The sequence below is a fragment of the Poecilia reticulata genome, linkage group LG4 (genome assembly GCF_000633615.1).
Source record: "Poecilia reticulata strain Guanapo linkage group LG4, Guppy_female_1.0+MT, whole genome shotgun sequence".
NCBI lineage: Eukaryota > Metazoa > Chordata > Actinopteri > Cyprinodontiformes > Poeciliidae > Poecilia > Poecilia reticulata.
Window position 1 is genome coordinate 25,771,982 of NC_024334.1, and position 10,118 is coordinate 25,782,099.

Here is a 10,118-nt window from a genome sequence, read left to right on the forward strand (position 1 = left end):
GGTCCCTGCTAAGGAGGAGGCCCCGCCTCAAACCCAGGTCTTTTATAGGAGGTGTGGCAATACACACTGGAGTTTGATTGGTTGAAACTTAAACTAATTAAAAGAATAAAATAACTTGTAAATTGTGCATTCGCATACTTAAGATGTTTTTCTGACACTTTGTTACTGATAAATAATTGTTAGTTTTTACATTACGTTTGTGAACGTTAACCTTGTTTCTTGTCTCTGGGAGGCTGAGGTGATTGGCCGATTTAAACTGAGAAGGTGGGGTTTGATCTGTAGAGGTGGCAGGAAGACTGATGGGAGGGCTGCCATTTTGAAATCTGCAGAGTTGCCTGAGAATCAATAAACCAGCTTTGTTTGCTGTACAGCCAAGACTGACTGATGACTTCTCTTTCCACACCACATCTCTCTGTGTAACAAAGTTGAACTGACTAATCAAAGAAATCTAATTATTGATGCTAATTATAAAGTCTTTTTTTCCCCCAATGGACCACCTTTTTACAAACATCTTTTATTGTCATTTAAAAAAAACGAAACGTGGATTGACAAAAACAGATTGATGTTGGATTGAAAAGAAAAACACAAAATTTAATTATGTCAAAAAGGAAAGAATTTCTTCCACAGGATGAGCAGCAATTGCTTACAACCTTGATCTCAGTTCAGCATCCAGGCAGAAGGCTCATATAAATTTATGCAAACAAATAAAAAACAGAAAACCATCAGAATTTGAATTTGGCAGTAAGTGTTGGCAGGAATATATTTGTGAGGCAACAGGAACCAGCTGGGGGGATCTAACATTAGCATCACTGTGTTTAAAAGGAGAACCACACAGAGGCCATTATCTTGTCACTTGCACTCCTTGTAATGCTTGCTTTTAGAGACTATCTTGGATAGATGTAGGTAAAACAGAAAAACACAGAGGAAAGAAGAAATATGCAAAAACCAGCAAAAGACAGAAAGCAAACAAAGGAATTTAAGTGTTGGTTTTTTTTTCCAGGTATATGAATAAAAAACTAACAGAAGCCAAGAAGGTGTCATGGGGAGAAAAGGAAACCAGACCAGCGTTGCAGAGAGTTAGCCTGAGGTGTTTTCATACTTGATCTAGCGCTGATGGATGGAGGTTGTAAGCGGATGAATTAGTGATGAGGATCAGGATGAAAGTGCTTTCCAGAAACAACAGAGGCGAGCAGACAGAGCAGGGCCACGCGGGACAGGTGAGACGGGTCTGCGAGGCTGGAGTGATGGACGAGACGGGACGGGCTGGTCGTGAACCCACGAACCGTCAACGCTCAATCACATCAGCGGCACCTCGGTGAAATCATCCTCAACCCAGAGATAATCCTGCTGTAGAGCATTGCGTGTTTTCAGGGTTTCTCTTCTCTAATTGGGAAGTGTTTGGGTTTTTTTTTTTGGCTCCGTTTCACTGGATTGTTGTTGTCATTCATTTTATTTATTACATTTTTTCTATTCAACTTTGCTGTACACAAATATTACAGAAAGATCAAAGAGAATTTTATTTATTTGATTATTTGTTTTGTAAGTTTTTCTTTTTCATTTAGTTTTAAATGTACCCCACGGTGACATTTACTTACTGCAACAAAGAGCGAAACTTCAAAGGAAAAAAAAAAAGAAGCATAAAATGATTTGTTACTCTGTGAGTCTGTTAATTAGGACTTGAAAAAAAATGAATAAAGAAAGAGGTTGTACATCATGAGAAATGCTTCCTTGTTTATGCGGCACTGTCTCTGTGTTGGTAAAGGTAGACATGACATGACATGTGCACTTCATGCAGAAAGATCCCAGACCAGGATTCTAATTTCTCCACAAAGTATCCCCAATAGCTTCTATTTTTTTAAGTTTATGATCTCTAATGGATTGATGTTTTAGGTGTACGGTAATATTTGTGGTGTAAAATCCTTACCTTTGTCGCCTTAGTGTGTTCAGGCTAATAGAGTCTCTGGGGGCCTGAAGACCTTTTAAAGGTCCTGCAAGATATTCAGCCTTGTAGATTTAACCCTAGAAATTGAAATGTGTTTTGATATGAGAACAACTTATTTATTTTTTGCAAACTTTAATTTGTGTATGTTTAAGCTGAGAGAGTCAGTTCAGAATGGCAGATAAAAGCATCTTTATATATATTGGATAATGTATATTTAGAAAAAAAAATGAATTCAACTGTGATAGTCTGGACTATTTATATGTTAATAGACTGCAAATAAACATTACAGTCCACTATCGTAATCGGATTTGAATTCGCTAAATCGGTTCGGTTAGAAAGCGAAGATAAAGCTGCTGGCAAACTAAAGAGGATCTTTAGATTCAGCTGACACTCTGCTGTTTAGACAACCAGAAGGGAATATTACTGCATATAACGATGCATTATGAATGAATTTAGATGCAGTAGCTGTTATAGTGCCCCAGCTACTGACCATGTCTATTCTTGTAAAATGTTAGAAAAAGGCGTGGAAGAAAAATTGCTCAAATATAGAGAAAAATAACGAGGAGAGGAGACAGACAGAACAGAGGAAAACCTTGTTTCCCCCCTATAGCTGCTAAGAGGAGGAGGAAGAGGAGAATGAGGAGAGAGATGGGGAAGAGGAGAAAAAGGATGTGGAGGAGGAGGAAGATTATGGAAGGCTGCAGATGAAGAGAGATGCAAAAGAGAGGGGAGGCTCATGCTAAATGAATGTAGCTTTTAGCATTAGGGAGTTGATTCCTCTGCTGTGTCAGTATTTTGTGTGTGTGTGTGTGTGTGTGGGTGGGTGCGTGCGTGCGTGCGTGTGTGTGTGTGTGTGTGTAATAACTGACTGAACACACAACATGAAAAAACACAAGACAGTCAGCATATGTTGAAGTGTTTTTGTTTGCATGTTTTTTTTAGGTTTGTGTGTAAAAACCATCATTAGATGTATTTATGCTGAACTTGTGATCTAAAATCTCCTGGACTACAGTGTGCTGGAAAAAAGATGAGGTGTGTTTTTTTTTTTTTTTGTTGCTTCTTTTTAGTTTTTTAGGGGTACTGTCACCGGGATTGGAAGTGACAGGCAGGAAATATCAGAGGCAGCTGGGTTACAGCCCACTAATCGCACAGGGGAGGGCTCAACACTGAACAACATTACTTGTGGGGGCAGAGACACTGCAGAGAAAGACAGAGAGGAGGGAGGAGTACACGCAGAAGAAATCAAAGAAGAACAAGGGCATGGCAGTATTTTTTTCTGTCATCTAAATATTACACAGCGATGCTAAATGTCCAAAGGTATGCAAGTAATGTCCTCCAGTACTTATCTTAAACATTTTAATGTTTTTTTTTTTTTTTTTACCCCCAATTCATCTATAGCTATCTTTTTGTGCTCAAACAGACCCAGGGGCAATTTAGAGAGACCTACTTACCAATCATGTTTCTAGAAAGTGGGAGGAAAGCAGAGTACCAGGAGAGAACCCACACATGAATGAGGAGAAAAGCTTATTCCCTAAGGACAAACGGGATTGAAACCCAGAACCTTTTTGCTCCAATTCAACAGTGTTATCAACTGCTCCATTGTGCAGCCTGCTATGTTTTAGCATAGCCTTGAAATATATCGTTTTATTGCAGAAAGCATAATTTAAAAAAAAAAAAAAAAACAAACAAAAAACTAAAAATGTTGGTTAATTTCTCAGAAAAAAAAAGACATTGAAAAATATTTTGTAAAGGTTCTACACTTCTTGACTTCCACAAAAAATAATACAAAATAAACATTAAACTTTTTTTTCTTATATCTAAAGACTTGATCATAGTTTTTAGGAACATTTTATTAGGAATTCATGACATTTTTTTTTTTTTTACATCTTCACTATGAAATTCATATGAAAGCAAAAAGTGTGGTCAATGAATGACCCTATTTTTTGTGGTACCAAATATTTAAGCACTTTCAGTTAAGATTTTAATTCACAATTGAAACTCAAACCTAAAAACAAAACTGGCAGCCATCTTCATGGACTAAATTTATATCATCCTTAATTTGCGATTGGAGACCGGATTAAAGTAAACTACCCACAAGCTACACTTTGAACACCAATGATGTAGAGAGATTGTTCAAAGAAAAATTATGAAAAAAATCCTTGTCTCAGCCAAATGAGGCTTTGTAAAGAGTTACCACCAAGGGGTGGCAACAGTGTAGAGGGTGTAACCTAAAAACACTGATTGATTCTTAGCCACAGTTTCAGATCTAAACCTAAAGTCATGCATGGCGTCAGTCTCTCCATGGTGTACCGGAGGGTCTAATGAGTGTGAGAATGGAAAGAGCCTTGACAACTTAGCTGGGAGTTTTTTTTTTTTTTTATCAAACCATTGTCAGAGACAGACAAGAACCAGTTGGGCTGAAGAGACGTTCAGCAGAGTATAGGGGAGACAAAGATAAATGATGAGTAATGGAGATTCGGCATGAGCGGTTATGAGTCAAACACGAAGACGGGGATGGGAGATGAAAGACCTAAAAAGTAGGAAAGAAAAGAAAAGAAATTGGGTGAGCAGATGAAGAGAATGGAAAATGAGAAAGGAGACGGAGGTTAGAAGTGTTTTTTATTTTTTTAAAGATGGAAATATCAGAAGGCGGAGAAGGATGATATGTGGAAGGTCAGTAAGAAGAGAAATGTATCTCATATGGATCTGCTAAAGTCTGTCCCTGCGGCACACAGAGCGATCGCACACCAAACATCAGCTATATCGCCTTGCAAAAGTATTCAGGCCCCTTCAACATTTCACCAGGATTTTTATACAATAGACCGACACAAAGCAGCAGAAGTGGAATGAAGACGTCTTCAAAGTCCGTTATGAACAAAAATCTAAAAAGTGGGGTGTTAATTTCCATTCATCAAAATCTGAGTCAGTGATGTGGAACAGCGTACAGCATTGCACATCTTGAATATACTTTCGAAGTTTGCTTCCATTCTTCACACTGAATGAATCTCCTTCAAGGATTTTCCTGATTTGGGCGACATGGGCAACCTCCCAGGGCGACATCTTCTGGGGGATGGTTTGCCCCGTTCCTGTTGAAGAAAAGCACTCCAACTTCTTGCTGCTGAAACTACCATGCATCTCCCTGAATAGTGTGTAGTTTTCCCTCCAGAAATAGCATTTTGAATGTAGACTAAAAAGTTTATTTTGGTCTTTGTCAAACTTTAAACAAAACTTCTTTGGGCTTTCTCCACATCACTCTTCCACAAAAAGCTATAAATAACAGAAATATAAACTTTTCTTTATATATACTTGAAACAAAATATAAAATCGCTCATGTATACGTAAACTCGGACGCTCTCATTTTTTGGCTCTCTGTCTGTTTCAGTGTCAGAGCGCTGGATGGACGGCTTCCCAAGGTGCATCAGCATGTCAACATGGACGGCTCAACTGAGGCCAGCAGAGATGGACGGACACGTCTCTGAAAGACAGCAGAGACAGATCATTGGGAACGCAGCGGAGGAAAAATGAAGATTAAGAAAGGAAGGAAATGAATGTGAAGTGAGAGTGAAAATAGAGGAGCAAATGAGACAGGGAGAAGAGGAAAGAGAGAGGAAGGAGAGTGATGGAGATGGATGAAGGTAGGGTAGGATGGATGGATGGATGGATGGATGGATGGATGAGGAGATGCGCGAGATGGAGATTGACAGCCTCCTTTCCGGGGGAACGGGTGAATAAACTGGCGCAGCAGGGTGGGAGTTGCGGGGGGGGGGGGGGGGTGAAGCTGTCAGATGGAGAGAAAAGGAGAAAAGATGGAGAAATGGAGTGAGAGACGGAGGAGGGGAGGTAATGAGAGATAGACTACGTCTCGGTAATCAAGCCATAAAGGAGAGCCGGAGCGAGGGAGCGAGAGGGAAAAGACGAGTGGGCTCTGAATGAGTCAATCATGATTAATCAAGACGCTTCTTGCTCTCCGTCTGTCTCTCTCTGTCTCTCTCTCTGTCTTTTTGCTCAGACTCATCATCGTTACAAACACACAGACATGTTTCCCCGTGCAGACATGCCATCACCACTGCACACCCTGGCAGTTTACCAGCGTCTTCAATGAGGTGCTTTTCATACCTGTTGGCTCCTATTCTTCTACATCAACCTTCTCAAATGAAATGATGGGCTCACCATGGAGCGCGAGGTCCAAATAAAAACGAAGAGCCGGAGGGAGTCGAGCGGAGAGGGGAAGGAAAGCAACACAAACTTCTTTACAAATGCTATAAAAACTGCAGCAGTGGTGCAGGCTGCTGAATTTGGAAGGCTGGGTCCCGTTGATATGAGGAAAACTACCTCCAATAAAGCTGGAGCCCTGAAAGATGATTGTGTTCGCCTCATTAATTCAGTTCACTGCTTTGAATGCTCTCAAAATGTCTCGTCCTGCAAAAAGGGAAGCAAAAACGTGTCTAATCTGCTGCTCCAATATTGTGTTTGGCAAATTCACACGTCAACATCAGCAACAAATAAACCAAAGTTTTCATTAAGACAGGAAGGAGGGAATCAGATAAATTACCTTCCAATTCACACGGAGCAGTAACTGAACCGTTGCGTCTAATTGGCGATGTTTATATAATGTGCCAGAAAAAAAAAAAGAGCTGGAAGAAGTTAAAACTGATCTGAATGCAATAAAGCGCCAATGAAACTGTCAATGGGTGAAGTAACGGTACGTCTACTGAGATATCAGCTGATGTTTTGCTTCAAGGTTGGAATTTTTTTATGTAAGGGATTTAAAAAACTGAAATAAGCGAGAAAAAAAAAATCAAATAATGAAGCATTTATCTACAGGGTTATATTTCTCCCGTCTCTACAACTTCCACATCATCCAGGTAGTGGCTGAAATGTGACCAAATAAACTCTGACACAGAGAGGCTAAAACATTATTAGTTCTTCTGGTATGTTGTACATAAACACAGCTGTGTTTTCAGGTAGCTGATAGATTAGAGTCTCAACTCAGCCTAGATATGCTTTGTGAAAATCAATACTTTATTGCCCACACAGGTGTATAGTGATTGGTTTTTACTCAACAAAACACACATCATTATTATTTTAGGAAAAATAAAAATAACGCCAGAAATGTCTTGGATAATGGATACGACACTCAAATGATAAAAATACCATACCATGTATGAATTATATATCTGAAATTTTTAAAGTTATTTAGATGAAAATATCAAGTAGAGAAAAAAAATCACCATAGTATTTTTAGCTCATCTGCTCTTACAGAAGAGTTTTCCCGCTGTCTCTTTTTATAAACGATTACAAAAACATCTCAGGTTCCCTCTAAAAGTCCCGCCTGCTTATGAACCTGATTTTGTGGAGATAACAGCTCAGCTTGGCTTTACTGCAGCAGAAGACAATGTTTTCTCCTTTGCCACTCTCGGCTGCGCTTCTCTTATTTAGTGAGAGAGAGAGAGAGAAAAAAAAAAAATTATATCTGCCTGTCTGCTGAAGCTACAGACGCTGTAAAAACAATCGATGCCTACATGTAACACATATTGAGCAAAATAGGTGCGACTCTGGTGCGGACTGCAGATTACAGGCAGTTACTGTCTGAAGAACAGAGGAAATGCAAAAAGGCCTGCTTATGTGCTATGTAAGATAAAGACCAATTGTGACAGATGTTTAATTCATGATTTTAACACATAGGAATTATAATATATACATTTTATATTGTAATAATATAAAATTAATGGTTTCGGTTATAAATGCCCAGGTATACCAACACCTACAGAAGCTCCAACTCCAAAGAGTCTAAACTACACAGACATGATGTGTGCAATTATTTGTCGCCATCAACCAGACCGATAGGTGCGTTTTGTTTGATATTTTTATTGTTTCATTTATTTCACTGACAAACTTACTTTGGGTTTGTTTTGTCTGAGAGAACTGAAAATGGACTTGAAGGTCTTACCTCACAAGATGGTAATAATTTGCCACAACTTAAACAATTGGTGCACCTGTTTGAAATCAGTAGGCACAGAACAAAGATTGACAGGGATATAAGTAAGTTCGTCACCAAGGGCAGCATATACGAAGGATGACAACTCGGCTGTAAACTTTGAGGTATTGGTGATCCGTAATGAGAACTACAGTCAGGAAGAGGTTCTTCAGGGAGAAAACATGTATAAACCACAACATGCGGAAGGTTGAGCTGATTGAAGCTCAATCTCAATCTTCAATCTGGCAATCCAGATTGAATTATGTCACTTAGTCTTTTTGTTTAGCAATAAATAAATTAATATGAGTATTTTGCAGGTGTTTAGGAGGGAAATTAATTCTCTGTGGTATCTTTATTTTTTGAAATGTAATTTGTTATTTTATTTGTTTTTATTTGCCTCCTGATATTATCAGTCTGGTTTCTCCTGGAGCATATATGTGGTACTTAAAACTCCAAACAGTACTAGGCAATGAATCATTATTTCCCTTCATTGTTTGTAATAATAATGTAGTTATAAGAGTTAGTTAGCAGCTATGTCAAACATTACAGTGGCTACTGCACTAATAAGACATGCTAACTGAGTAAACATTTATATTTTTCAGTAGATTTGGAAGTGCAGGTTCTGCTTCTTCATTTTTAGTGTGGCCCTGATAAATCTCAGCTTCTGGAGACTCGGGAGCCGTATTTTGTTGCCCTGAGAAAAATATGGGTTAGGGGTAAAAATGAGGGCATAATTTTGGCTCTTATGGCTGTTTTTCATTTTAAAAAAAGGATAGAATAAGGGAAAAATAATTATTAGCTTTAATTCATTGTAGGTTTTGTGGCCTTTATGCAAGTCTCTAATTTGCTTTGTGAAGCGAAGACAGTTGAGAGAAACCTTCCCTCCTCTTCCTCTGCTGCTGCTCGTGAGGGGTGGTGTGTGTGAATCCTCAGACAGAAAGAGGAAAAATAGGGCACTTTCATATTTATTTAAGTGTCAGATCCAGAGCTGTCTGTGGGGAGAGAGAAACAGAGAGGAAGGGAGGAAGAGAGGAGGAAGGGCTGCAACCACAGGAACTCAGAGGGCTCACAAGCCTTCCTCTGTTTTCTCAATCTCTCTCTCACACACGCACACCCCCACACACACACATATGGCTGCATGGACTCACAGAGAAAAGGCAAACAGTGAGAGGAGGAAACGTGTGTGTTTACGTGTGTGAATGAAACAAACCCAGTCTCAAGGCCGAACGCAGGAGCGGTCTAAATGGTGATCATGCAGGTGCTGATTGGGTCATGATCCATTGTCTCAGACATGTCACATCAGTCCTGGGTACATGCAGCACAGAATAGATAAACCCTCATCAGTGCAGTTTAAAGAACAGGAAGCCCCCTTTTTGCTGTGACACACATACACACGTGCTTCAGTAATTACCTGCTGCCTTCAGGTCATAGCAAACGTAAAGCAACACTTCCTCCTGGTGGTCGGGCTGTGTACTGCAGTCACCCTCGTTAGGCTCAAATTGTGACTCCCCATCATGTCTGTTCATAGATGAAGTACACGGTGTCGACAGCGCAGATCTAGTATCAGGTGGACTCAAGAGATCCAAGACGGGTTATTTGGTCTCATCAAGCTCAACAGTCTAGAAATGCCGACCAGATGCTTTCCAAATGTGCAGATTCTGATCATCAAGAGGTAAACAATGGTTTATCTCTGGCAATAATAAACCCGTTAAAAATTCTGACAAAAAAAGGGTTTAAAAATATTAGAAAATAAATAAAAATTATGCCACTCTCGATGTTTTGCCAGTGCGGTCCAGTCACTCCACTGAAAATATTCTTGGGGCGCCGCTGGATCCAAGGTTATTAGGACTAGGGATGTACAATACTGGATTTTTGGTCGATATCCGAAATGCCGGTATACTAACACTCAGTTTGGCCAATAACCGATACCAATATCGATATCTTTTCCTAGACCCATTTACTGAAACGATGACTTTCTCTACTGTGGAATTAAATTACTGCATTATCTTTGTCAAAGTAGCCTGCTACCAAATGCAAATGCTAAAAATGAGGTTGAAAATGATGAACCACTTTCAACTTGCATTATGTTTAATGTTACATTTAGTCATGACATTTGCTCTAAGACAATAACACTCAAACAGTAGTGCAAATTTGACATTGTACCGTTAACGATGATGCCTGTGTCGTACAAAAATAGCA